This window comes from Macaca thibetana, chromosome 19 (genome assembly GCF_024542745.1).
Source record: "Macaca thibetana thibetana isolate TM-01 chromosome 19, ASM2454274v1, whole genome shotgun sequence".
Classification (NCBI taxonomy): Eukaryota; Metazoa; Chordata; class Mammalia; order Primates; family Cercopithecidae; genus Macaca; species Macaca thibetana.
In genome coordinates, this window is record NC_065596.1 from 42,882,771 (window position 1) to 42,910,127 (window position 27,357).

General features: G+C 48.6%; 1 protein-coding gene and 1 long non-coding RNA gene across 6 annotated transcripts in view; one reads left to right on the forward strand and one right to left on the reverse strand.

Moving 5' to 3' along the window:
- The window catches only part of ACTN4 (actinin alpha 4), an 84,420-nt gene that overhangs the window by 3,897 nt on the left and 53,166 nt on the right, over window positions 1–27,357 (forward strand). The window lies entirely within an intron of this gene.
- Window positions 3,956–27,357, reverse strand: part of LOC126942163 (uncharacterized) — a 30,246-nt gene continuing 6,844 nt past the window's right edge. Inside the window, exon 2 of the long non-coding RNA XR_007721516.1 lies at window positions 3,956–4,030. This is a non-coding gene — a long non-coding RNA (uncharacterized LOC126942163). The remainder of the gene's footprint in view (window positions 4,031–27,357) is intronic.

A 27,357-nucleotide genomic window follows, 5' to 3' on the forward strand; every position in this document is an offset into this window, starting at 1 on the left:
TTTTTTTTTTTTGGAGACTGAGTTTTGCTCTTGTTGCTCAGAGGACTATTAGGTATGAGTTAATTATTTGAAAGGTTGTTTTTTTTTTTTTTTTTTTTTGAGACAGAGCCTCTCACTCTTTTACTCAGGCTGGAGTGCAATGGTGTGTGATCTTGGCTCACTGCAACCTCTGCCTTCCAGGTTCAAGCAATTTTCCTGCCTCAGCCTCCCAAGTAGCTGGGACTACAGGCGTGTGCCACCATGCCTGGCTAATTTTTGTATTTTTAGTAGAGACAGAGTTTCACCATGTTGGCCAGGCTGGTCTCTAACTCCTGACCTCAAGTGATCCGCCTGCCTTGACCTCCCAAAGTGCTGGGATTACAGGTGTGAGCCACTGCGCCCTGTCTTGTTTTTCTTTTTCTTTTTTTTTTTTTTTGAGACGGAGTCTCTCTCTGTCGCCCAGGCTGGAGTGCAGTGGCCAGATCTCAGCTCACTGCAAGCTCCGCCTCCCGGGTTTACACCATTCTCCTGCCTCAGCCTCCTGAGTAGCTGGGACTACAGGCGCCCGCCATCTCGTCTGGCTAGTTTTTTGTATTTTTTAGTAGAGACGGGGTTTCACCGTGTTAGCCAGGATGGTCTCGATCTCCTGACCTCGTGATCCGCCCGTCTCGGCCTCCCAAAGTGCTGGGATTACAGGCTTGCGCCACCGCGCCCGGCCGCATTTTTTTTCTTTTTAAAGGCTGATAATGGAGGCCCCAAAGTAGCCACCTGTTATTTTGTTCCATTACTCTAATTGCTTGCCTCTTAGGATCTGGCTAAGACTAACAGTTTTCAAAATTGAATAACACACTTACAAAAAAAAAAAATGAACCAAACTTAAACTCAACTGTTATCTAGAAAAAAGACTGTGTAAATATGTGTGAGAGGCAAGTATACTCTGTTTGTCCTCTTGTAAGAGGGGTAGGGGAAGCCACTCAGCTGCTAGCACTCTGTTCTCTCGCCTCATCCTCTCCAGAATGTATTTTAGAACTTGACTCTTCTAATGACTGAAGAAAAGGTGGGGTATGGGAAGATGGCCTGGGACTGCAGGGTCACTCACACTCACCTGACTAAGAGTTGAGATCTGTCTGGTGCACTGGAGTGGTGCCTGCCACTCACCTAATCCTAGGCAGTTCAGGGTGTGGGCCCAGGATTGCCCTCTGCCTTTTGAAACACCCTTGCTGGTTCCGGCTTCTGAGACCAACAGGGAGGCTACTTTGGCGGCAGGGAGCTGAGTCACCTTCCAGTTGGAACTGGTGCTAAAAGCTTCCATTTAATGGCAGCTGACTGCTTGGCCCCAAGTGGGCTGCCTTGTGGGGGAAGTGTTGGAGGAGGTAGGGTGGTGTGTAAATATCCAGGTAGTGCTGGTGCTATTAAGCTCTGACACAGTCAGGGAGGTCAGTTAAAATGGAGTCTTATGGCCAGGCACCGTGGCTCACGCCTGTAATCCCAGCACTTTGGGAGGCTGAGGTGGGCATGGGCAGATCACCTGAGGTCAGGAGTTCAAGACCAGCCTGGCCAGCATGGTGAAACCCCGTCTCTACCAGAAATACAAAAATTAACTGGGCATGGTGGCAGACGCCTGTAATCCTAGCTACTCAGGAGGCTGAGGCAGGAGAATCGCTTGAACCCGGGAGGCAGAGGTTGCAGTGAGCCGAGATCGCACTACTGCACTCTAGCCTGGGTGACAGAGCAAGCCTCCATCTCAAAAAAAAAACCAAAAAAAAAAAAGGGGTCTTGTACTCTCAAAACGTCCTTTTAATCAGATGACAGAGGGGAGCAGGGACAAGTTTAAGTCTAAGCCTCTGGGGTGGGGAGTTCTGCCGTTTCAGCATATGTTTCAGTCATGGCAGACTTTGGCCAGACAGCGCCCTTTTTCAGAGTGAACTGAGTGTGTAGCACAAGTTATCTGCCAGTGCTATTTAGCAAATAGAATAGAGCCAAAAAAGAATTGATTTGGGAAGACCCAAGGAATTTGAAACTGTTGAGATGAATACTTTCAGCTTTTGCTACACTGATTTATGTTGTGCTGGGAATTGTACAAGCCTTTAACCAGATCTTAGGGTTGTTCTTTTAAAAAAGAATGATTTCCCTGCTGCTGCTTTTACTTTTTTGAAGGGCAGAAGGGAAGGGCAAATATAATTAGCGAACAGCTGTTTGCTCTAGTATCACTTGCTCATTCAGGTTTTCTGAATAGCTGAAATATCAACATGTTTATCTCTTCCCTGGCCTTAGTATATCCTAGAGCAGTGTTTCTCCCGGCTTTATCTTTATTCCTTCATTTAGTGAACTCCTGTTCTCATCATTCACATTTTGTTCCCTTCCCTCTGTTTCCTTCCTTTGCCTTCATTTATGTATTTAGTTTACAGAATAACAAAAGCACTCGTGTTACCTTTAAACAAGGTAAAACTTAAACAGATTTTTCCTCCTTTTCTTTTTTCATGGAAATAAGAGGCAAGCGATAGCAAGTGGGTAATTCAATGGCAGTGGTAACTGAAGCACTGACCTGTTACAAGAGAGACGGAAGCTTCTACTTGAGCAGATACAAATACTGTCATCCGTGGAGATTTGAAAGAAGTCTTTCTATCACTGGGTAGTTTGAGAGCTCATTAGTCTTCTTTAGGATGGGTTTAAATTTGGAAACATCAAAGCAAGTTACAAGGAAACTTAGTTTTATAGTGTTGGCAGGGTAGGCGCCAGAATTTGTTATAAAGTATCTGAAAGTGGCACAAGTATCACTTAACTTTTCTTCAAGAAGGTCTATGAATTTTACTCAGTATCCCAGGTATCAAGGAGTGTAACTTTCAATGAATCAAAGAGAAACAGAATCATTTTAAATTCCAGCCTCTGTTTAAAGAAGGATCTTATGAAGGGGAGAAATTAACCACCTGACCCAGAGAAGGATCCTGCCTCCTCCAGAAAGTGAAATTGTCCGGGCGCGGTGGCTCACACCTGTAATCCCAGCACTTTGAGAGGTCGAGGTGGGTGGATCACATGAAGTCAGGCGTTCAAGACCAGCCTGGCCAACATGGTGAAACCCCATCTCTACTAAAATACAAAATTAGCCTGGCATGGCGGTGCACCCCTGTAATCCCAGCTACTCGGGAGGCTGAAGCAGGATAATCACTTAAACCTGGAAGGCGGAGATTGCAGTGAGCTGAGATCGCGCCACTACACTCCAGCCTGGACGACACAGTGAGACTCCGTCTCAAAAAAAAAAAGGAAAAAGAGAAGGAGTGAAATCTTTGCATATATTTAACTGGCAAGAGCATCCTTACATCAGTGCTTGGGAAGTTTTATTCAAGTAGCGGTCTCCCTGCGATTATAAAAATCCCCGAGACATTTGTCTTGGTGTTGTGCCTTTTTTGGTTGTGTTTTTTCACGTCCCTCCCCTCCCCATTCTCCATAAACAACAGAGGCATTAACTTGGAATGTCCATGGAAAGTCTTAGAAGCTGATTGGTGTAACTTGCTTGCCTTCCCTTCAGTTTGAACAGCGTTTACTCTGGAAGAGGTCAGTGGCCTTTTTCTTGGTTGTGATTTATGCAAGTGTTATCTGAAGGCAAGTGGAGTGAGTTTACGTGGGATTTGCTGTTTGCCACCTGTTATTGTGCTGGCTCCTGCCTTCCTGGGATGAGTTCCATTCTCTCCCCCCTCCCAGGAGTGAGGGACCGTCCTGTGGCTCCCCAGCCAGAGTAGTCCCCCTGTGCTTATCCCCTTCCTTCCTAAACTGCAGCCATTTGTGATTTTCCGTAACCACTTTTATAGACACATAATAATTTTTTTTTTTTTTTTGAGACAGAGTCTCGCTCTGTCACCCAGGCTGGAGTGCAGTGGCCGGATCTCAGCTCACTGCAAGCTCCGCCTCCCGGGTTCACGCCATTCTCCTGCCTCAGCCTCCCGAGTAGCTGGGACTACAGGCGCCTGCCACCTCGCCCGGCTAGTTTTTTTTTTGTATTTTTAGTAGAGACGGGGTTTCACTGTGTTAGCCAGGATGGTCTCGATCTCCTGACCTCGTGATCCGCCCGTCTCGGCCTCCCAAAGTGCTGGGATTACAGGCTTGAGCCACCGCGCCCGGCCCTTAGACACATAATAATTTCCTTTGAATCAGTTTGCATTTTAAGTTTTAAAAGGAAGACTGACAAGAGTATGGCAACTGGAAAACCCAGCTTCCCTGGCCATAAATATAATAGAAGGAAACTGCAAAAATAAACACATTGAAAACAAAACAGTGTTGTTTCCAGGTGGTTACTAAAGGCCCCAGGCCTGAGGCCTGCTCGCTGTGTTAGAAAGGGATTGGCAAGTGTTGGTGAGGTGTTAGACCCGCCAGCTCCAAGCAGAGACATTCTCTTTGAAGTCATCAGGTTTATAAGAGAATCAAAGGAAATACCTTTCTTAATGTGATTCAAGGTTTAGGGTAAGGTGTAGATAATCCTTAAAGTTTTCCATGTGTGCATGTCATACTTTAAAAAAAAAACTTGATCTCATCTGGTTGAGGAGGGCAGGGCAGCACCTTGTCCAGGAACACACAGCCCCTCTTGGCTCTGTGTGTCATCCCACCATACTAGACTGGAACATATGGCTCATGATTGGATGATGCTTGATTCATCTTCAGTTTCAAGTGTTAGTGCTTTGGGGGTTTTGTAAGAAACCAGGACACATTGAAAATATAGTCATTTCTCAGTATCTGTGGGGGATTGGTTCCAGGAACCCCCTTATATACCAAAATCCACAGATGCTCAAGTTCCTTATGTAAGATAAAACGATGTGTTATTTGCATTTTAACTATGCACATCCTCCTGAATACTTTAAATCATCTCTAGATTACTTATAACCTAATGCTAAATGCTATGTAAATGGTTGTTACACCGTACTGTTTAGGGAATAATGACAAGAAAAATACGTACGTGTTCAGTGCATATGCAACCGTTCATTTTTTTCTTCCAGTATTTTCGATCCATCATTGGTTGAATTCATAGATACAGAACCCATGGATACAGAGGGCTAACTATAAGAAATGTGGGTTTATCATTTGCTCCTCACACAACTTTTTTCTTTCTTTTTCTGTCTTTCGTTCCTTTTTTTTTGAGACAGGGTGTCACTCTTTTTACCGAGGCTGGAGTGCAGTGGGACAGTCTTGGCTCACTGCAGCTTTGACCTCTGGGGCTTAAGCCATCCTCCCACCTTAGCCTCCCAAGTAGCTGGGACTAGAGGCGCATGCCACCATGCCTGACTCATTTTTGTATTTTTGTAGAGATGGGGTTTTGCTATGTTGCCCATTCTGGTCTCAGCTCCCAAAGTCTTGGGATTACAGGTGTGAGCCACTGCACCCAGCCAACTTTTTCTTCTTAAGGCTTCAGTTTTCTTCTTAAAAGTTGGGCCCCTCCCACGAAGAAAGCACACTGCCACCCCATCAGAGGATTGGAACCCTCCATCCTGAAAGGAAAGCAGTGCCCTCCTGCTGCGTTAACAAGGCTTATTTAAATGTTTTTCTTCCTAATATCAGAGCAGAACAGATTCTTTGTCTTCCAGTGGAACTATCCACATGGGGCAGAAGTAGTTGGAAGCGGCAGTTAGTACCCTGCAGAACACAATGAAGTCATCTTGGGAAATATCGTGGATGGTGTTGCAGTGATTGAATGGTGTATAGAACACCAGCAATACAATAGCATTTGTGTCTTCAGCTTCAGGCAGGAATAAAGAAGACTTTGTGGTTTGTTTTATGTTTTTTAAAGTTCCTCCCCCAAAAGGTGTGGGGCTGAGTGATGTCTGTCACCAGCTTTCTAGTGGGTTTTTCTTTTCATCTTTTCCCCTCCCTGATGCCTTTTGAGAGTGGGTGGAAGCCACAGTCTAGGTGGATCAGAGGAAGCACAGAAGGCAGGCAGTATACCCCACTTTATGTTCTCCATGTCTAAAGGGAACACATTCGGTTTTTGTTTTGTTTTGAAATTTTAGAGACAAGGTGTCACTGTCACCCAGGCTGGAGTGCAGTGGCCTGATCATAGCTCACTGCAGCCTTGAACTCCTGGGCTTGAGGGATCTTTCAGCCTCAGCCTCCCTAGTAGCTGGGATTACGTGTGCACCACCATGGCCAGCTAATTTTAATTTTTTTTTTTTGAGATGGAGTCTCGCTCTGTCACCCAGGCTAGAGTGCAGTGGCACGATCTCAGCTCACTGCAACCTCTGCCTCCCAGGTTCAAGCGATTCTCCTGCCTCAGCTTCCCGAGTAGCTGGGACTACAGGCATGCGCCACGACGCCCAGCTAATTTTTGTATTTTTAGTAGAGACAGGGTTTCACCATGTTGGCCAAGGCTGGTCTCGAGCTCCTGACCTTAAGCAATCCACCCACCTTGGCCCCACAAAGTGCTGGCGTTACAGGCATGAGCCACCACGCCCAAACTAATTTTTAAATTTTTCGTAGAGACTGGGTTTTACTATGTTGCCCAGGCTTTCAATCTGCAAAAAACCCAAGATAAAGAGTTTTAATGTCTTACCTCCTGAGTAGTAATGACTGATTCCAGTTCTAAGAATGTCTTAATTACAGTCATCCAGATTGAGGGGACTGCAGGAAGTGAAATAGATGCATTTCTTTTTTCTTTCTTTCTTTTCCTTTTTTAAATACACACTTCATTTTGGTGGTGAAGGCCAGTTTGAGGTTAGGAGAGGCATTATGGAAGGAAGCTTGCAAAGCTTGCAGGTGATTCAGCATCTGGGCATGCTGGGAAGTTGCCTGAGGGGGACGTCACAATAAGACGACTGTGGGTCTATAGCCTGCCTTAGCAAAATGACAGGCCTTCTTTTACCAAGGCCAAGGGCAGTGCTGGAAGCTGACCTCAGTCAGTGTCATCAAGGCCTCCGTTAACAAATTACTATTCTATGATCACTCTCTATCTGGGTGTGAGTAAAAGGTATTTAGTTGCTATCACCATGGAAACTGAGTTGCTTACTTACTGTTTTGGGGAGTGCCCTCATACCAGAGGCAGTGCTAATGGTGGAGTGTTAGGCCCCTGGGCAGAAAAAAAGATCCTTCCACTTGGTATCACAGGAAAATACCTACATGCACAGCAGCCTTGCCAGGTAGGGGATGAAGGGCCTCTGTCCTCAGGGCAGGAGTTGGGCCAGTTGATTTTATTGATGAGGAGTGTGCATTTGTGCATGAGAGAGGGAGAAGAAAAAGGAGAGCACTCCATGAAAGCCGCTGCTGGCTTTGTAGCCTAGAAGAGTGCTTTTTTCTCTAGGAGTTTAGAGTTGGAATCTCAGCTATGTGACTTCTTAATAGTAGGGCAAAATATGCCTGTATCTTTTGCCTACTTCCACAAACACTGATAAATTAAAAAGAACTCTAAAGTTTCCCACAAATCCCAAGCACAAGTAACTTTTTTTAAAAATCCACATCCTCCCTACTCCAAATCTAACAGCAAATCCTTTTCTCCCTGTCACTCCCTGCTTTTCTTCAAGAAAATACCTTGCCTTAAACTGTTTATTGGATGAAAATATTAAATGCTTTCACAAAGCGCTTCTTTGGCTGTTACTGGTGTGACTTGCATTTGGAAGGGTCAGAGATTTGAAGACTTCTGTGATCTTCCAGTTCTGGCCTATGAAATGCAGTCAGTTTCAAAATTCAAAATGTCTGGAAGAGCCAACTTGCCAGGCCGGTTCAAGGGCAATCAGATGAATCGACTCTTCTTACAGGCTGTCTGCGAACCAGTCATGATTCAGATTTTCAAGTCCTGGAAGGTATCCAGACGGTAAACATCACCAGGATTGTGAAGCAGTTACTTTTTTTTTTTTGGGGGGGATCATTTGAGCTACACTGCCAAGACTGTGGTAGGACTGGTCTGTGTAAATCAGAAAGGGCTGTCTCTAGTTGTCTTTTTCAAGGATGTTTGCTGTAGTCACCCGACACTGTCTTGTGGTGGGGTGAGATGAAATACCTAGAACAGTTAGGGGAAGGCCTTCTTGGCCATTTTTTGAACTAATTTTGCCTTTCCATTTGTACCTTTTTTTTTTTTTTTTTGAGACAGAGGCTCACTCTGTCACCCAGGCTGGAGTGCAGTGGTGCGATCTTGGCTCATTGCAACCTCCGCATCCTGGGTTCAAGTGATTCTCCTGCCTTAGGCTCCCGAGTGGCTGGGACTACAGGCATGCACCACCACGCCCAGCTAGTTTTTGTATTTTTTAGTAGAGATGGGGTTTCACCATGTTGGCCAGGCTGGTCTCAAACTCTTGACCTCATGATGCTCACCTAGGCCTCCCAAAGTGCTGGGATTACAGGCGTGAGCCACCATGCCCAGCCCCTTTGTAACTTTTATTAACACTGATGAGGCACAAGCCATGGGATAGAATTGACTCCATTGAGAGCTGTGAGCCAATTGAGGGATGATTGGGTAATAGATTGTGGCTGAAAGCTGTGGAAGGTAAGGGGTGACACTTGACTCCTACCAGCCTTATAGAAACACCTCAGAGATTCACAGGAAACAAACTTTGACTATAGAAATAGAAGACTCACAGCGCACCGAGTTCTCTTAGCAGCTACCTCAGGGTTGAGAAAGTTTTGGGCCTCTTTAATAAACCAGCACAGAGAAGTTCTTGCCAAATACGGCCTGCTCTCAGGCCACAGGGTTAGCTTAGGAGACAGCTTTCTTGCCTAAAAATAAATGCATGTTCCTATCAGACATTCCAAGCATAGTTTAAACATGAGACTTATGAGCAGCAGCTCAGACTCTGTGGGTTCAATTATGTCAGAGTGTGGGCAGTGAGGGCTTTCGGGGAGCGTGCCCCCTGATTTGGGATTGGTTGTGGCCACCAAGGAAATCAGAAGACCAAATGCAAAACTTCCTCCATCTTATTTCTATATGATTTTTTTTTTTTTTTTTTTTTTTTTTGAGTTGGAGTCTTGTTCTGTTGTCCAGGCTAGAATGCAGTGGCACGATCTCGGCTCACTGCAGCCTCTGTCTCCCAGGTTCAAGCCATTATTTTCCTGCCTCAGCCTTCCAAGTACCTGGTACTACAGGCATGGCCATCATGTCCAGCTAATTTTTGTATTTTTAATAGAGATGGGGTTTTGCCATGTTGGCCAGGCTGGTCTCGAACTCCTGACCTCAAGTGAGCCGTCCACCTCTGCCTCCCAAAATGCTGGGATTACAGGCATGGGCCACTGCCCCCAGCCTTATTTCTATATGTTCTTGATTTATCACAGGCTGGTGGAGGAGACAGCATGCATATAAATAATGAACAAGGTAACTTCAGATAGGATTGCGTGCTATAAATTAAATAACAGCTAGCATTTTACCTTGTCCTAGACACTATTCTAAGTGCTTCCCATGGACTGACTTGTATAATCTTGTGAGGCGGGTGTTGTTACCCTTACATACAGAAATGGATCCATGGGCCTTTAAGCCACTTGCCCATGTGACTGTGCCAGGATTTGAATGTAGAAGTTGAGGCTTTCAAGTTTATGCTGTTATTTCTACACTACATTGAAGTCTAGTTATTGGGAATGGCTTTTCGAGAGGGTGGTGAGGGGAGGAGTGTGCAGCGCAGGTACTTTAGATGGAGACGAATGTCTCGAAGAGGTGGCATTTCAGCTGTTCCTTAACAGATGAGAAAGAGGGAACCAAGAGAGCACCAGAGAAATGTGCTTCCAACAGAGGAAACCAGGCGAGGGGGCGCCCGAGGAGCAGAAAGACCCGAGTGGTCAGAGCAGGGCCTGTGAAAGAGATGAGCACAGCCAGATTGCTTAGAGCTGTGTTGTCAGAAGTGCTGATGAGTCTACATTCAACTTGCGCCTGCAAACTCAGTCCCTCTTAGATGCCAGTAGGTCAGGAACCTCATGCTTCCAGGACTCTGGCACTCCCACCCTTTCCTCCCAGGCCTCCTGGACAGGCCAAACCAGAACTGACTTCTAAAGTGGAAACTCCAAGATGACAGAACATGAAGCCAAACAAAAGCTGCGGTTATCTCTGTGATGATTTCGGCAGTGGGCACCTGTATTTGATTAAAGCGTTGGTAATTTTGAATCTGGAGTTTTATGGCACTGTGTGTACTCATAATGGCTTTGTAGTGTGGCTCTCTTAGGGAGCTTAACTTTTACAACACGAACAAGTTCCAGCCCCCTTTGGTCCCATGAAGAGGCCATTTCTACCTGGTGGGATGCCACTTGCTTTACAAAGCATCTTTTGTAAAATGTTGAGTCTCCTTCTTTGAAGATGGAAGCCAGGAAGCCTGATTTTTTTTCCTACAATAAATATTGTAGAAGATGGCAGCCTGATTTTTAAACTGGCTTTTCTCCTAGGTCCTTTCCTTCTCTATAAATGCCTCTTTCACTTAGTGTCTCCTCCTGTTTCCTTTTGGTCAGGTGGAGTGAGGGTGGTTCTAGTTCAGAGAAAGAGACAGGCATGCAGGCTGATTCAGTCTGAGGTGCTCAGCTTTCTGTACCTCACTGGAAACCAGTCCAGGAATACTAGGTTTCACTAGGTTTCATCGCACCCACAACTCCCCATTTGAAGGCAGAGCTTGTCAAACGAGTTATGTGGCCTTTACTCAAGGAGGGAGGAGCAGCAACAGAGAGCTCGGGGCTATTGATAGACACTGCTGCCTCTGTACACAGAGCACCCGGCAAGAAGTTACCTTCATGGGTTGTCTAGAGTGAACGTGGGCTGGGATTCTCTCCGCTTTACCACTGACGATTCGACAGCAAAAATCACCCCTGTGGGTAGAGTATGAGGGAGTAAATGAGTATGGTGACCTGTGATGGTGCAGCCAGCCCAGCTGCTTCAGCTGGAAAGAAGATGGTGAGGTTTCCATTCTCCTGGCAGCATACCCATGTGAACTTGTTAAATCTTTTAAGTAGCTGTATAGGAGGGGAGATAAGTGTGTGTGTATGTTTATTCTTATCCCCTTAAATACAAAAACAAAACTTCCCCATTATAAAATCAATTCAGGGCGGGAAGAGGTGCATGGCACATGGAAAATGTGTCGGATTAGATTGAGTCCTACCCCACGTTTGGGACACAGCTGTAAGTTTCCATGGTGGGTGGCTTATGCATTTATGCTGAGCTGAACCTGCTCCAAGCTGCTGCAGTATAGGAAAGACTGTCTTGGAGGGGAAGCTGCCTCTATCACACTGTAAAGACATGGAAGGTCTTTTGAAAGGCTCCAGCAGTCACCACTTGGGTAACAGGATTAGGGGCTGTTGAGCAAAGTGGGTCTGCATTTTTTTTTTTTTTTAAGACAGAGTTTCCCTTTTGTCCAGGAGTGGAGTGCAGTGTCACAATCTTGGCTCACTGCAACCTCCGCCTCCTGAATTCAAGCGATTCTCCTGCTTCAGCCTCCCAAGTAGCTGGGATTACAGGCGCCCGCCACCATGCCCAGCTATTTTCTTGTATTTTTAGTAGAGACAGGATTTCATCATGTTGGCGAGGCTTGTCGCGAACTCCTGACCTCAGGTGATCCACCTGCCTCGGCCTCCCAAAGTGCTGGGATTACAGGCGTGAGCCACCCCGCCTGCTGGCCACATTTTATAGCCAACCAGCTTCTTGTGTAACTTGAGTTGGAGCTTCTTGGGCCCCAGAGTCCAGCACTCAGGTAGAAATATGACCGCCAGGGCCAGACAGCAGCCCTCGCTGGGCCCCTCTGCAGAGCAGAGCTCTGTGCCGAGCCTTTAGGGGTATGAGAGAAACCGGAGACCCGGCCCGTGCTCTCAAGGAGCTCACGGTGTAGCTGGGGAGAGAGCAAGGCCACATGAGACCTCAGAAGGACACTAAGCGGCACACGGACAAGCCCACAGCACTGTAGCTGTGTCCTGGGAGAGGAAAGGGGTGAATCAGGGCAGGTGGGGTCAGTCATGGAAACTTTCATAAAGGAGGTGAGTGTGCAGGAGGGGCGGGCCTTTGCCCCCGCTACGGGCAGGTTGCCGGGGGCAAGTATTAGGGGGTCCCGTGTGCAATCGAACATTTCTTAGCTGCCTCTTTCGAGTAGCCCTACCAGTTCCTGTCCCCATAAGCATCATCTTCGGGGAGCTGCTGGTTTGAAGGATGAGGTACCACGCTCATCTTGGCCATGTCTTAGAACCTATGAATAGCAAGACCTGGGGTTCTGGATCCGTATCCATTCATGCGTCCTGTCACTGTCACAGATATTGTGGGTGGGCCGGACTCTTCCCCCCAGGTGGGAGGGGGTGCCTTCTGAGGCATATGTTTTCAGCCAGCTGATGGCCTTTTCAGAATTAGCACAGGTTTCGACAAAAAGAATGGAGAGAGACTCCCTTCTCATGTCCAAGGGTCTCCCCAAGCCCTGTGTCTCAGCCCCTCAGTGCGTGTGTTGCTGCACGCCGCCGCCCAGATGACCACGCACAGCCGGAATGGCAGCCCCTGTATTGAGAAGTGGAATCGGCTGCCAGTCGGCTGGCGGGGCTGGGTTGCCACAGCTCCTCTGTTGCTCTGCAACGCGGGTGGCCTAGGAGTGTGCTGCCTTCAGTTTATTCCTGCCTGCCAAGCTATGCTTCCAGGTGCTATTATTTTCTTTAAATAACTGCCTTAGTGCTGGCTTGTGGAACTTAGCGTTCCCATCCCAGGAAATACTCCAGTGTTTTTTTTTTTTTTTAAACTCATTCAGATGCTCATAGCCAAATGTTTGACTTAAATACCACAGTGCCCTTGATATTGCCTTCCCCACACCGACAAACCGAGTTGCATTCTGGTCCCACTGTGGGCTAAGGTTAGGGTAGCGGCACTGGCCTCTTTGTGTGGTTTTGGATGTGTGTCTCCCCACTTCAGATAACGCATGACAGCTGTAATATAGCTCAGCTCGTGCAGGTAAAGTAGGGGCAGAAATCAACTGGAGAACTCAGCCTCCATCCTGAAGGATTAGACTGCCTGAGATCAGTAGGTTTGCCATAGAAGGATTCAGTGGAGATGGTGAGGGTGGCAACTGTTGCTAGATTGAGCCCCTCCCTGCAGCCTGGGCACGGGAGCACTGCAGTGCCATGAACGAGAGGGCAGGGTGGGGGGGTTATTAGCACAGCCGGTTCCTATTTCTTTTTCCACCTGGTTAGGACTTCCGGGGAGGCCCTGCCCAGCAGTACGTGTGAGATGCTGCCCTCCTCTTTTTTGAAAGGCATAGGTGATAAGGAGGTGGATGTGTTTTAAGAAGAGAACCTGGAGCTCATTACTTATAGTTGGGGCATGTATTGCTTCACTTTGGGAGAGTTTTTTTCTGGGGAAGTTCAGGATCAGAGTTTCCTGCATGGTTCCAGGGGCTGGGAGGAGCCACCTGCTCAGCTAGTGGTTAGCTGATAGGACCCAGCCTACCCACCTAGATAGGAGGCGGCTCAGATATCACTGGGATTCGCAGTGCCACAGGCTGTCTCTGGGCCCAAGCAGCTAGCTAGCTGCACCCCGGGAGGGGGTGTTGAGAGCACTGAAGCTCCTGTGGGAGAGTGCCTTTGACATCCCCGACTCCCCAGAACCAGGAGGTAGTGAAGGGTGTCAATGGGAGGAAGGCTGGGCCAGAGCATGGAGGGAGGCCGACTTGGGCTCCACACCCAACTCCTCCACCAAGGGCTGGCCGTGCGACCCTGGGCAGGTGGCAGGGGTTAAGCCTCGTCCTTTGAAAAGGGGCATCATCCTACCCTCAGGATTCTGAGGATTAGACATGATAGTGCGTAGGAAGCACTCTGGTGCCTGGTACACTGTAAGTGCTCAATAAATGCAGCTTCTCAAAATGATTTCAATGGCACATGGTCCTGCATACAGGTGGGGTCTGCTACTTGAGTCTCCTCCTCAAAGGGGCCTGCTGAAATACGAAACTCAGTGGGAAACCAAAACACACCCCTTTCCTCCAGTGCTCCCCAGGAAGCGCCAACTCGAGCCCAGCCAGCAACTTCAAAGAAGCGCCCTCCAACAAGTGGCAGTGGGCACTTGAGCAAGTGACTTAACACAGCCCTCTCCCCAGCCCCTGCATCCATCTGGGCCTCATTGTCTGGGAGGTGGCTTCTTGTTTCAGAGTTACAGGCCCTGAACAATTTTGTGTTGGGATGTGCCATAGGCAGTACCAGGAAGGTTCTCTCATGAGTAATTTAACTTGTTACTAAGTTTGCTATCAGCCGGGGGTCTCTTTCCCTGGGTCCCCTTCTTTCCCTGGGTCCCCTTCCCCCCAAAGCAAACTCTTAACTCAAGTTAGAAACATCCCACAGCCTGGAGTCAGGCCGCTCTGTCTTCAGTTGGTGTGTGATGTAGAAGCAGGAAGGGCTTCCCACTGATAACCCTAAAAATAACTGCCCAGAAATACTGTCAGATGGGGCCAAGAGGTGTACAGGAGCCTGTGCCCAGCTGCTGACCTGGAACGTGGGACTTTCTAAAGGGTTTGAAGGAGCCCTGCCCCTTCCAGGCCTCTTCCCCACAGTGCTTCTCACGGTTGCTGCTCCATCCCCTTTCCTCCTTCCTCCCGCGCCCCCCCTTTCCTGGGGTCACTTCCTGATGCCATTCTTCAACTTCGCCCCTATCCCCCCCAAAAGCAATCAAATCCACAACCTAATAAGGCAAAAGAATGAGGAGAATGTCCGCCTCCCAGCCTCTCCCCTAACGGCGCAGGCCCGAAGCAAATTTGGAAAATGTTACAACGGAGTGACAAGCGACGGGGTCTGGGGGTGGGGCGGTGCAGCCTTGTTCAGGAGCTGCCCATTGTTGGCCTGGGGCAGGATCCTGAGGGAGGGCCACCTGGTTTGCGCTTTCCAGATCAGGCTGTTGACACCCTTCTAGCACAAAAAAATGTATGGAAAGTAACTGCCTGAGTCAGCTGCGTCTCCAGTTGTGGGATCCACGTGCCAGGAGAACACGAAGTACAAACACACAGGTCCGCGATGGGAGCCTGCTCGGAGACACCTCCCCGCCATCACGGCTGGGACTGTGCAAATTCAAACACTTCTTGCCTCTGAGATGAGCAGTTTTCTTCCCCTTGACTGTGCCAGGGTTAAATTAGCCTGGGCGTTAATTAAAACTTGTCAACACTTAGAGTGGGGCCCCCAGAAATTTGTCACCCCTCCTAGATCATTGTCCCAGGCTAATCAACCCTCTCTAAAGCAGTTTCCATTCTTGACTTAGTGGGAGGGAGGAACAAGCCCCTCAGTGCTGGGGAGCCCTGGGGGAGGTAGGGACTGACTGGACCCAACCCACTTTGTTTTGGAAGGTCAAGCTTAGTAATTAACCTGAATGCTTGGGGGAGGGGGTGAAGGAGAAAGAACTGGGTCTAGGGATGTGCCAGGTCTTTCAAATTGCTAATTATCAGCGAGCATGAGGTCATCCGTAAATATATCTAATTCTTTAGCTTGTAATTAAGGTGCTCATTAAAAGTGCAGGGAAATCTTGTTTTCCTAAAAGGGGAAAAAAAACAACAACACAAAAAGCCTTTGTTTTGACCTGACAGGATGGCTCAGAACAGGGGGAGGACTCAAGGCACAGGACTAGTTTCCTGCCTTAAAGAGCCTTTACAGGAAATTCACTGCAAACAGTGTTGGTGACCCTGCCAAGGAGGCAAACCTAGGGTGATGTCATTGTTCGAAGCTGTCACCACCAAGCCTCTGGCCTTGGGGCGAGGAGAGTTGGTGGGATTAAAAAATGAGTGTGTGTGTGTGTGTGTGTGTGTGTGTGTGTGTGTTTAGCAGTCTCCAAAGAGGCAAGTCAACGGAAAAGCCTAGAGGGAGAAAAATCGCAAGGCGGGGGGTCTCAGAAATATTCTTAGCTGGGTTCAACTTTCCTCGTTTTTCTAAGTTTAAAAAATCCTCTCTTACTATTTTTGCTCCTCAAAATGCTGCTGCTTTTTCAGAGACAGCCTTTTTTGAGCCATTCCCTATTTAGTGTTTTGGGTAATTGGCTGTTACAGTATGGAATTTGTGGCCCAAAGGCAGCGTGGTTAGACACTAGGTGCACGGTGCCCCGTCGTTATGAAGTGTGGAAACTGAGATGCTGGGCTAGTCTGATGTATCTGTTTCTTCCACCAAAAAAAAAAAAAAATTTGGAGAACTACCCAATGCCAGTGACTTGGCATCTCTAAGTCGCTAATCTTCCATGTGCCTCCAGGAACCGTCTGGAGCGTCCCTGAAAAAAGGACAAGCTTTGTATCTTGTCATTTTTTCTCTGGCTGGAAGTCTGAGAGGCATAAACACAGTCTTAAAATGAAAGCAACAAAAATAAACTCAAAGCAGCCCTGCGTGAAGACATTAACGCAAAATATGCAAGCTGGCTTCCTATTTATACGGCAGAAGGCAGTCAGAAGGGCCAGGCCTGGTTAAGGAAGGAGTTATGTCTCTGGAGGTGCCTGTTCCTCAGAATTACAAATAAACTCTGGGCGATTACTCAGATGAGGTTGTAATGCGGTGTCTCATTTCATGCTTTGCACAGTCCAGTTTCTTGATGGAACCAACGGCCTCTGAAATGCTAATGCAGGATCAGGATACAGTTAGAGTGCCCCCCTTCCTGTGCCCCTCCTAACATCCTAACAGCTTTAGAAGGAAGTTTGAAGATTAAACAGGAGAGCCATGTAAGTTTCCTGTGATCCTGGATCCTGTGATTTGTTAATATTCTTTCTTTTCAATCCACTTGACATTTACCCAGATACCATGTTACTCTTGGAAATACAACAAGGAAGAAAACCAACCCAGCCCTGTCCTTATAGCAAAGATAGACAATGAAGGGCCGGGCATGGTGGCTCACGCCTATAATCTCAGCACTTTGGGAGGCCGAGGCGTGCAAATCACGAGGTCAGGAGTTTGAGACCATCCTGACCAACATGGTGAAACCCCGTCTCTACTAAAATACAAAACATTAGCTGGACGTGGTGGTGCGCGCCTATAGTCCCAGCTACTCGGGAGGCTGAGGCAGGGGTATTGCTTGAACCTGAGAGGCAGAGGTTGCAGTGAGCCAAGATTGTGCCGCTACACTCCAGCCTGGCAACAGAGTGAGACTGTCCCCAAAAAAAAAAAAATTGGCTGGGCGCGGTGGCTCACACCTGTAATCCCAGCACTTTGGCAGGCCGAGGCGGGCAGATCACGAGGTCAGGAAATTGAGACCATCCTGGCTAACACGGTGAAACCCCGTCTCTACTAAAAATACAAAAAATTAGCTGGGCATTTTGGCGGGCCCCTGTAGTCCCAGCTACTCGGGAGACTGAGGCGGGAGAATGGCATGAACCCGGGAGGCAGAGTTTGCAGTGAGCTGAGATCGCGCCACTGCACTCCAGCCTGGGTGACAGAGCAAGACCCCGTCCCCGCCACCAAAAAAAAAAAAAGAAAAGATGGAAATGAATTGCATGATGGAAGTGAACAGAGTGTTAGGGCGATACGCAGATGTGAATGTGGTCTTGTTTTACTGCTCACTGACTCACTGAAGTAGACCCATTGACTTCGCCTTTGTGGGTCTGGAAAGGGTCTTTCCAATGTGCTCTGTATGTCTGGGAGCTCAGATGTTCAGAGCTGCCTCCCTTATAAGTCGACCTCCAGGTGAGTCGTGTGTTTGGTTCTTGGCGTGTGGTTTCATAGGCTCCCCAGGGCTGAGGAGTCACCTTGGGATCCAGCTTTTTCTTTTTCTTTTTCTTTTGTTTTTTTGAGACAGTCTCTCACGGCTGAAGTACTGTAGTACGCACTTGGCTCACTGCAACCTCCATCTCCCGGATTCAAGCGATTCTCCTGCCTCAGCCTCCCAAGTAGCTGGGATTACAAGCGTTGTATTTTTAGTAGAGACGAGGTTTCACCATGTTGGCCAGATTGGTCTCGAATTCCTGACCTTAGGCAATCCACTGCCTTGGCCTCCTAAAGTGCTGGCATTACAGGCCTGAGTCACCACGCCCAGCCAAAATCCAGCTTTTTCTTAGTTCCTGGCTTGGGACATGTTGCTGGAAAGGAATGACAGATCGAGGCAAGAAGGATGCATCTCCTGGCCAAGGAAACTAGAGTTTGGAGGTGTCCCCTGTCAATGGCATCTCTAGAATTTCTACATGGGAAAGGCATAGGTGACCCAGTCTAGTTTGGAGTAGATGGGACTGGATAGGGGACTAGTTTTGAAGCTGCAAGCATGCTGTTTTTACTTAGAGCACAGGTAGCTGGGGAGGAGATCACTGTGGTGTGGGTGGCAGAAGCCATCCCTAGGCATCACCTAGGAAGATGGTGGCCCTTGGCTTGCCTGAGCTGCTGCTTGTTTTAGTAGCTGCATTCGGTGCCACATTTTTGTGGTAACTGCCAGGAAGTGGAGCCCAGCGTGGCCTCCGGAAGTTGGTAAGGTTTGCACCACATTTTAACAGGCTGGTAACAGTGCCGGAGCTGATACCCTCATGGTTGCAGCCCTGGGATTTTGTTCTTTGGGGACACTTTGGAATGTGTCACTCAGAAGTCTGGCTCACTAGCTCCAAGCGTTGGGGGAAGGAGGGAGAGGCAATTGCAGCCTAGCCAAGAATCTCAAGGCTGAGTCTTCAATGTATGGAAACTTCAGTCCTTTTCTGATCTTTAGTGGAAATAGCTGTTCACTCTTAGCGCCAATTGGAAAGTGTTGGCAGCTGAAGGGGGTCGTTCCTCAGGGGCCCCCAGAGCCAGTGTATCTGGTGTTTCTAACATTTTCCTAGCCACCCCTTTCTCCTCCATTTGCCCCATCCCAGCCCCCAGACTCCCAGCCCCACCGTTCAGATAGGGTGGCTGGAAAGAGCATCTCCGAGGTCCTCTAGGAAACTCGGTGTTTCCACTCAAGGGAGTTGAGGATCACACAACACCCTCCTCTTCCACCTGGGATTTCAGGCCATCTGTGGGAGCACAGGAGCATGGTGGGGTAGAGGTCAAAGGAGGCTGGAAGCCAAGCCAGGGCAGCTCCACCTGGAGCCCCCTTTCAGGAACAGCAAGGACAGGCCGGTGTGTATCTTGTTGCTCAGAGCAGGTGATCCGGTCATTTGGACCATCGTGAGGAGAATGGATGTAAGTGTGCACCTGGTTCTCTTCTGGGGCTGAGGGACTGTGGTCCTGGATTATTACATGGTAGGTGAGGTGACAAAATGGAAGGAAGTAGTCTGGGTGGGGACTGGGGCGGCCACTACAGAGCTCCAGCTGATGGTGGCCAGGTGGGAATGGGGGCCTGGGACTTCACGAAGCTGGAAATGGAGTTTTATGGGGCACTTCATTCAACTTAAAACAAAAACCTGGCCGGGTGCGGTGGCTCACACCTGTAATCCCAGCTCATTGGGAGGCTGAGGCAGGAGAATCCCTTGAACCAGGGCATCGGAGGTTGCAGTGAGCTGAGATGGTGCCATTGCACTCCAGCCTGGCAACAGAGCGAGACTCCATCTAAAAACAAAAACAAAAACAAAAAACTTGCAGGCCATACAAAATAGGGCCTATTGGGTGTCAAGAGCTACCCATTTGTGACCCCTGACCTTGACCCTATCTCTGCCTCTCCTCTAGTCCCCCCTTTCCTCTTGTCTGAATTGCTACTGCTTAATCCTCTCCCTAGGAGCAAGAAAATTGTATTTTGCCCCTTAGTGACAGCTCTGATAAAAGGTGGTTGAAGTCGATGGTAGTAAAAAGGGTTTGCCTTAGCTGTGGTTTTCCAGCCTCCGGACTCTTCCCCCTTTCCCATCACCATAGATAATTAAGAGTTGACTCCTCAAAATTCCTCCCACCATATTGCATATTTTAGGCTTCAGGTTTCTGTGAACCAAAATAGTGGAAAGTTTTTTTGTTTGTTTTGGGTAGACCAAAGCAACACTTTTCTACAGAGGCAGCCATTCTGCACACACAATAACCTGGTGAACAATGCCAGCTTTCTGTTAATAAATGAACTGCCAGTTCAGAATTTGTACCCAAGTGGCAGATGGACAGAAATAGTTTCTTTAGGATTGATCCCTTAATTTTGACTTCTGGAAGATATTGGCAGTCCAGGTTTTGTGACAGAGATCCAGCCCGACATCTTTGTAAATGGAAAAGCCTGAATACAGTGTTTCCTGTTGCTAGGAGAGTTGATGGATTTCAGGAAAATGGGATATAGTAGATGTGCAATGAATTTGTTGACTTGAAAACAAATTTGGATACTTATCCCTGAAAAATTCAGTCCATTTTTTCCTAAACTGTAATTGAGTCCCTGTTGATTGCATTACTAGCCCCACAGTCCTTATCAAACTTCGCATTTGGAGCAGGCAGGCTGTCTGGGAAAAGCCAGGAAGCTCGCCATGAAGCCATCGCCCTCTGCTTTTAACTTTTTTAGGCTCTGTTGCCTCTGCGCTGGTTTGAGTATTTCCTGGCTCAATTGTTTTCTCAGGCTGGCCGTGAGTCCTTAGATGTTATTTGTGTGCCTAGAAATAGCTGGAAGAAAAATGGTTGTAATGCTTTGCATAGATCACTGCTCTCCATGGATGGAAATTCTGTGAGGGAAAGAGAACTTTCCATGCAGAAAAAGAGCTGGGCAGCGTAGACTTCATCGTCCTGCTGGCCTGTCGTGTTATTCTACTATACTACAGCAATTAGGATGAGAGAGTTTCTCGCTCTCCCTGGGTGTGCTACCTAAGGTACTCTAGGGTAGGGACCAAAGTGGCGGGAGTTCTCACAGTGAGCTTTCCTGCCAGACGTATGGGCCACACAGCAGTATTTCTTACATGTGGTTCTTTTCTTTTTTTGAGACAGTCTTGATCTATTACCTAGGCTGGAGTGCAGTAGTGTGATATCAGCTCACTGCAACCCCCACCTCCCAGGTTCAAGCGATTCTCCTGCCTCAGCCTCCCGAGTAGCTGGGACCACAGATGCACACCACTACGCCTGGCTAATTTTTGTATTTTTAGTAGAGACGGGGTTTCTCCATGTTGGCCAGGCTGGTCTCGAACTCCTGACCTCAAGTAATCCACTCGCCTCAGCCTCCCAAAGTGTTGGGATTACAGGCGTGAGCTACCACGCCCTGCCAAGGTTCCATTATTTGATCTATGTTCTTTGTTTGTTTGTTTGTTTTTTGAGACATAGTTTCGCTCTTGTTGCCCAGGTTGGAGTGCAATGGCGCGATCTCAGCTCACCGCAACCTCTACCTCCCGGGTTCAAGCAATTCTCCTGCCTCAGCCTCCCGAGTAGCCGGGATAACAGGCATGCGCCACCATGCCTGGCCACCATGCCCGGCTAATTTTGTATTTTTGTATTTTTTGTATTTTTAGTAGAGACGAGGTTTCTCCATATTGGTCAGGCTGGTCTCAAACTCCTGACCTCAAGTGATCCACCTGCCTCGGCTTCCCAAAGTGTTGGAATCACAGGTGTGAGCCACCGCGCCCAGCCCCTGTAACCATTTTTAAGTGATTGATCTCAGCGTGATTGATGGAGATGATGGGGTTAGCCATCCACTCTTTTTTTTTTTTTTTTTTTTTTTTTGAGACAATCTCACTCTGTCGCCAAGGCTGGAGTGCAGTGGCACAATCTTGACTCACTGCAACCTCTGCCTTCTGGGTTCAAGCGATTCTCCTGCCTCAGCTTCCCAAATAGCTGAGATTACATGCATGCACCACCATGCCTGGCCGGTTTTTGTATTTTTAGTAGAGACCCGTCTCTACTTTTGTCAGTGTTGGCCAGTCTGGTCTCAAGCCCCTGACCTCAGGTGATCCCTCCACCTCAGCCTCCCAAAGTGCTAGGATTACAGGCCTGAGCCACCGCGCCCGGCCTATTTATCACTTATTAAGCATTTATTTATACCCACTATGTGCCGTAAACAAGGTGCTGGGTAATGAGATGTGAACAGAATAGTCCTTCTTCACGTCCTCATGGAGCTTACAGCCTAGTCGGGGACAACAGGCATTAAAAAATAACAACAGTGAAAACCCAAGACATACATAGAGTGTTCCAAATTGTGATTTTATTTTTTATACACACATACACACATCATATATATATATATATACACACATACATATATATATATAATTTTTTTTATTTTTTTTTTTGAGATGGAGTCTCTGTCGCCCAGACTGGAGTGTACTAGCATGATCTCAGCTCACTGCAGCCTCCGCATCCCAGGTTCAAGCAGTTCTCTGCCTCAGCCTCCTGAGTAGCTGGGATTAACAGGTGCCTGCCACCATGCCCGGCTAATTTTTGTATTTTTAGTAGAGACGGGATTTCACCATCTTGGCCAGGGTGGTCTTGAACTCCTGACCTTGTGATCCACCTGCTTCGGCCCGGCCAAAGTGTTGGGATTACAGGCGTGAACCACCACGCCCGGTGTGGTTATTTTTATGAAAGAAAAGACCAGAGTCCTTTGAGAGGGGACAGTGGGGGACTTGTAATTGATTGGGTGGGAGCTGTCAGGGGAGACTTTCTGAGATGGTGACAGTGGAGTGAGACCTGGAGGGAGAGTTGGAGCCAACCTCAGAGAAGGGAACACTGTTCTAGGCAGGAAGACCCAGGGTTGTGGGAAGAGAGAAATAAAATGAGACCAAGACAGTGGGGAGAGCAGTGTGAGTTGAGGTCAGAGGGGTGACAGCAGCCAGAATGTGCCGGTAGCAAGGATCTTGGATTTTATTCTAGCTGCAATGAGAGCTTTGATTCTACAAATATTTATTGCATACTAGTCACTGTTTTAGGTACTGGGCGTACAACAGTGAAAAAATAACTTCCCTGCCCTCAGGGGGCTCCCAGCCAAGTGGAATGCTGTGGAGCATATCTGTTTTGATGCTGGGACAGATCCCCAACACAACCCATTAAAGCAGATAGCACCATTCCATCTCTTTCTCCAGCTTCACTTTACATCAGTCCCAGCATTTTTATCCCTACCTTACAGATGAGGGAACTAAAGTTCAGAGAGGTGACGTGACTTGCCCCAGGCCCCTCTGTCAGTAAAGGACAGAACCAAGAATCCAACCAGACTCTTCCCTTTTTAGGTTGTTTCTCTCACATTAGGGCTGAGTATCGATTCTTTTTCCCTCTGACTTCGTGTCCCTGGTATTAAGACTCAGGGCTCACAGTGCCTCTTGGAATTCAGGCATATGGTGACATCAGAGCGCCTACCATTCAGGTCTTGGAGGATAGGGTATGGCGAAAGCAGAGAACTCGTGATATCGCTGATTCAGTAGCCCAGAGTTGTACGAGTCCTTGGGTGTTTCACCTTCACCCAGGCATCTGAGATTGGAGACAAGCATGTGGCTGAATGACGTATCTGAGGGAAGCTGTCTGTCTAAACAGCTGTGTGGGGTTGGAGAGTTGAATTAGCTCTGTGGCCAAACCTCTGGGCTGCCTATATATGGCTTGATCTCAAAGAACAGGTGATAGCAGTAGGAGTTGTTTTCTGTGTTGCTGGTGGGAGGTGCCCAGGCACATTCCTTTGTAGACAAGCACAAACTAGATATTTTTGAAATCGAAGGTCTGAAACCCGCCGAAGAATTAATCCTGGCCTGGAAAGCGTATGGGAGAGTACAGCCGACATGGCTTGGGTGTTGCCTTCTTGGTTTCATTGCATTTTTGAGGCAGGGTCTTACTCTGTCACCCAAGTGGGATCGCAGTGGTGCAATCATGGCTCATTGCAGCCTTGACCTTCTGGGCTCACGTGATCCTCCTGCCTTATTTTTTGATTTTTTTTGTAGAGATGAGGTCTCACCGTGTTGCCCAGACTGGTCTTGAACTCCTGGGCTCAAGTGATCCTCCTGCCTTGGTCTCCCAAAGTGTTAGGATTACAGGCGTGAGTCACTGCCCGTGGTGACTTTGTTGCTTTTTAATAAGCCCAGAAATTTCTTTCAAGAGGGAGGATCTTTTTTTTTTTTTTTTTTTTTTTGAGGCGGAGTCTCGCTCTGTCGCCCAGGCTGGAGTGCAGTGGCCGGATCTCAGCTCACTGCAAGCTCCGCCTCCCGGGTTCCCGCCATTCTCCTGCCTCAGCCTCCCGAGTAGCTGGGACTACAGGCGCCGCCACCACGCCCGGCTAATTTTTTGTATTTTTAGTAGAGACGGGGTTTCACTGTGTTAGCCAGGATGATCTCGATCTCCTGACCTCGTGATCCGCCCGTCTCAGCCTCCCAAAGTGCTGGGATTACAGGCTTGAGCCACCGTGCCTGGCCAAGAGGGAGGATCTTTGTGAACATCTTGAGCTGTGTTCTTGATCGCTGGCTGTGGGGGCCTCCACCTGTCAGGCTCAAGTCCACGTTGCTATCTTGTGCACTTTGGCTGGTGAGGTGCTGAGCAGAGGTTTCAGCCTGTACCACAAGGTTTCCTGATGAAAGGTCAGCTGAGTGGGCCCAGCTTCTCCTTACCCAACCGAGAGGCCTCATAGAGCACAAGGCCTGGGTATGGGGTTCCTGGGGCTCCTGCCATACACAGCCAGGCCAAGCAGAGGGCCCCAGTGTGTTGAGAGGCTGCCTGCAGCCCTCCCCTGTGTTGGAAGGCTGTAGACTTGGCTTCTCCCGAACACAGGCTGTGAAGCCGCGGACTCAGATTCTCAGCCTGGCCCTGCTACTTACTGTAGGACCTTGGGTGAGGAAGTCTCCATTTTCTATTCTACAAAATGGGGCCAATAATGTGACTACCACAGGGCTGTCAGGATGCAGCGGGATGGAGCCTTTGTAGGGTCTTGTTCTGTGGGATCTAGAGTCCCATATAGGAGTTATTACTTGAGGGATGAGGCATCTGGGAATCTTTATTCAACTAGGAAACTTCAGCCAAAGAACTAAGGCAATAGAGATGTCTTATGGTGTCTGCATTTGAAGCCAGCTGTTCTTTGAAGATTTATCCTGAGTTCCAGAAAGCCAACTGCTAGATAAGTAAGCACTGAGCATTTAAGGGGTCCTGGAAGTAAGATTCCTGGAAAGAAGCAGCAATCTCTTACTCATCCCCGATTATCTCAGACACAGAGTGGTGGATGGAGCCTTTGTGCTTTAGGGGCTGACTCTTGGTATTGCTGGACAAGGAACATGAGCCAGTAGAGACGAGTGTGTTGTAGAGCAATGTCCTGCGAGTGGACTGGAGACGTGGCTGAGGGAGGCCAGGGGGCCCCGCGGTGCATGGGAGGAGGCTCACGGAGGTCTTTTGCATCCTGCAGAACGCCGCATGTGTCCTTCCCTCTGGGAAACCTTCCATCCGGGCAGGGCCTCTGGGGCCGGATGTGGAAGGTAAACAGGCTGCCTTTCTTGCTCTCTACCACAGACAGGCCCGGAAAGGCCTGAGTAGGAGCTTTTCATCTCAGGAAGCCCTGAGGTCCCACCGCTTCTCCTGAAGCAGCCTCATTGTCTTCCTTTGCAAGAGCATGACCAGGTGCTCTAGCTCCTGGGGCACCAGTGGAGAACTAGAGTGGCCCAGGTGCTGATGCCAAGTTGGAGCAACAGCTCCTGGCGGGTTTCCCTGCATCCCCCCACCCACTCCAGTCTATTCTCCGCATAGGGGCCAAACCGCATCCTGCTTGACATCTTGATCCGTATCCCTTGCCCTCAGGATCAAACCTGCAAGTCCCCGAGGCCCTGCAGGATCTGTTTTCTCCTCTCTGTGCTCCAGGCACATGCCAGCTGCCTCTCTGTTCCATGCTCATTCCTGCCTCCTGAGGGCCTTCACACAGGGCCCTTGCCTCTGCCCCTTTCCCCTCAGATCCCCACCTACCTCCTCCTCATTCTTCAGATGGCAGTTTATGCTTCACTATTTGTAGGGCCGTCGCACCTGACGCCTCCAGCCTAGGTTAGGAGCATGTCCATCACCTCTACTTCTCCTTTTACCTCCAACCATCCTTGGCTCTCCCTGTTGAGGGTCACGAGAGCAGAGAGAGGATCTATTTTGTTCACCGCTGTGTCCCTACCATGTGGGACATTGTCAAGGCAAATGTAAGTGTGCACTAAAGAAATATGTATTGAATGAATAGATAGCCAAGCAGACAGAATGGATCTGCCACAACACAAACAGGATGCTTTTCAATTGGGCAGAAGAGGGAGACATCACTTGTGGAGACACTCAAGTGACTAGATGGATGAGTGGCAGATCCATTCTGTCTTTCTGCTTGGCTTTAGGAGTAGAGGGATCATCCAGGGTCGGTCCTCTGAGGACGAGGGTATCATGACCGTCCAGGCTCGACTCACCCCTCCCAGGCTCATTACATCCCATCTAAAAGCTGGTCCTACACTAAGCTGTGTGCTCTGGAAGGTCCTAGTAAGTCCTCACCTGGGACACTTCTAGGCCCAGTGTTCAGCCAGCTGTCCTGAGCTCTGCATCAGTCCCTGCAAGATATGAAACACAAACAGGATGCGATGCTTTTCTTTTTTGTTTTCTTTTTCTTTTTTGTTTTTGAGACGGAGTCTCGCTCTGTCGCCCAGGCTGGAGTGCGGTGGGTGCAACCCCTACCTTCCAAGTTGAAGTGATTCTCCTGCCTCAGCCTCCCAAGTAGCTGGAACTACAGGTGCGCACCACCACACCCGGCTAATTTTTGTATTTTTGGTAGAGACAAGGTTTCACCATGTTGGCCAGGCTGGTGTCAAACTCCTGGCCTCAAGTCATCTGCCTGCCTCAGCCTCCCGAAGTGCTGGGATTACAGGTGTGAGCCACCACGCCGGGCCAAACAGGATGCTTTTCAGGTGGGCAGAAGAGGAAGACATCACTGTCCCCTGGAGAGGTGGGAAAATCATCGTTAGTACAGGATCGTTCATCCTATTTTGTGCTCATGTTTACTGAGCTAGGATTGACCTGTGTCCGGGCAGCAGGGACACAGAGGTGAGCAAGACAAAGAGAAGGCCCCTGCCCTTAAAAATGATGTGTGTGGCTAAAACACTGTAGACCTTTTGTTTTTTTCCTTTTTGAGACTTCCTTTTTATAGAGAAATTGCTACCTGCAGGTAAAATTAACTTACATTGTGAAAGCGACAGTCAAGTGTTTTGTTTCTAGGGATAGCTGAACGCCTAAGAACACAGCCGTGTGGTCTGGCTGGCTGGCCACCTTCCTGCGGCTGGGCTTACCACGGTGCCGTGTTCTGGGACAGCCCACCCGTCTCCGTTTATTGCGCTGAGCCTCGAGACCTGCAATACCAGAGAAGGAAGGGTAGTCCGGGCTGTCTTTGGTGGCCATTGTTATTTATGGGGCATTGGCAGAGAAGTCAGTACCATGGAAAATCTAGAGAAAGATAGAGGATATGTGGTGTGGTTGAGCAGAATCTGATAGCTCCCTGGCTCTCTCTGGGCCATGGGACCCAGGGCGACACAGCCACCCTTTTTCTCTCTGCTGTCTGGCTTGGGCTTGGGCTTTGTCTCCTGCGTCCCTCCACACCTTCTTCGCTGTCAGTGGTGACCAATCCCGCGGAATCAGCCACTCTGTGTTCCCCCAAGTCCTTGCCCCTGGGACCTTTGCTCTGTTCGGAGACAAAACCCGGGACTGTTTCTCCTTTTAAAT